This window comes from Mus caroli, chromosome 10 (assembly GCF_900094665.2).
Source record: "Mus caroli chromosome 10, CAROLI_EIJ_v1.1, whole genome shotgun sequence".
Taxonomy (NCBI): Eukaryota; Metazoa; Chordata; class Mammalia; order Rodentia; family Muridae; genus Mus; species Mus caroli.
In genome coordinates, this window is record NC_034579.1 from 46,028,055 (window position 1) to 46,029,913 (window position 1,859).

The 1,859-nt window shown below is 38.0% G+C and overlaps 1 protein-coding gene across 2 annotated transcripts in view; it reads left to right on the forward strand.

Moving 5' to 3' along the window:
* The window catches only part of Sim1 (SIM bHLH transcription factor 1), an 86,702-nt gene that overhangs the window by 72,780 nt on the left and 12,063 nt on the right, over window positions 1-1,859 (forward strand). The gene's annotated exons all lie outside the window — the stretch shown is intronic.

The window sequence follows — 1,859 nt, forward strand, 5'->3', positions numbered from 1 at the left end:
GGAACTCACTTTGTAGACCAGGCTGGCCTCGAACTCAGAAATCCGCCTGCCTCTGCCTCCCGAGTGCTGGGATTAAAGGTGTGCGCCACCACGCCCGGCTTAATATTTATTTTTTAATACTTATTTTATTTTATGTGTATGCATCCATGCATGGAAGCAATATATGTCACATGTATGCCTGATACCTGAGGGGGCCAGAAAAGGGCATTGTGTTCTCTGAAACTGAAGTTAGAGGCAGTGCTGAGCTGCCATGTGAGTGCTGAAAACTGAGCCCAGATCTGTAAGATCACTAACTGCTGAGTCATCTCTCCAGCACCATTGACTTACTCTTTTAAATAATTGTCAGTGGATCTCTTAGGTTAAGGCTCATTTGGTTTTGCTTTTGAGGTTACTCCCTCACTGTTTTCACAGGTCAGAAGTCCATCAAACATAAATTGGTGATATTTCAGTGGACCTTCTTTTAGGTATTCTGTTGTGTTCTGTTACTCTGATCACCTGTTTGTTGCTGTAGAGTGGGGCCTAGGAGAATCGAGCTGATAAATGAGGTGGACAGAAGCCTCAGGCAAGAGTCTACTTTATTCAGAGCATCAGCTGCAGGTAGAGCCAAACTACAATATGACAAAAACATGTGTTTCCATAGAAGCGTATAAACAAATAACAACAGCCAGTTATTAATAATCTGAATAATCTGAAGTAAATTCAGTCTTACCCACTACACCTGGGAGGGTCATGAACACTCGTTCCAAGAACAATTTTGTGCTTTTGAAGAAACCAGGTTCACAGGACTTGTCTTGTTTTCTTCCAGTTTTTTCACAAACATTCAGATTTTTCCTTGCATGACTTCATTCCTGTCCTGGGTTCTAACAACCACCTATGTCTCTAGAAATTTATTAGTAGTGATACAGTGTGTCTTGGTGTTAGACAGATTACCTTAATTGTTCTTTTTCTAGTTTTAACAATTCTAGTTCCTTTGTTAGTCACATAACTTTCAAACTTTAAAAATCTTCTCAACCATTTTCTCTTTATTTCTTTTAATTTCTCTTTAATTTCTGTTCTTTTAGGTGGTTTTATCCTTTTTTTCAGTTTCCTTTATTAAATTTTTTTATTAAAATCTATCCAGTTTTTCCACAATATTTATTTATGTGGAACTGGGAGGGGGCCAGAAAAGGGCATTGCATTCTCTGAAACTAGAGTTAGAGGCAGTGTTGAGCTGCCATGTGAGTGCTCATTAAGCTCTGTGCCACTGAACACAACCCCAGCCATGTGATAGATACCTGTGGTCTATTTCTAAATGTACCTAAGTCAGATTCCTAGTTCCAGATAGCACCTAATACACGTGCAGTAATGTGTGTACATTTGTGTTTATCTCCAGATGTTGGTTTATATTACTTAATTCAATTTGGAGCGATGCCTTACAGTTTTTCTTTTTGATATTATTTGTCTAGAATTTTATTACTCAGATGTTTGTATTTCCATTTTCCTGTTTTCTCCATGCAAGGGTTTTATACGAAGCTTAATCATCTCCCAATTCCTTGATGCTTTGATACGTGTTCTAATCAAATAATGGCTAAGAATTGTTCAAAAATTTAAAAAGAAACATTTCAAATTAAACAATGGGGCTTTAGTATTCAGAACAATGTTTATATATTGAGTGCCATTCATGTTAAAAAGAAATTGGGGCTAGGAATGATAGTGCAAGTATTAATTCCAGCACTAGGGAGATGGGGGCAGGTGGGTCTGTGAATTGCACACCAGTCTGATTTACATATTGAGTTCTAGGACATTCAGGGGTATACAGTGAGACCCTATCTCACAAAACCAAACCAAACCAAACCAAACCAAACCAAACCAAACCAAAC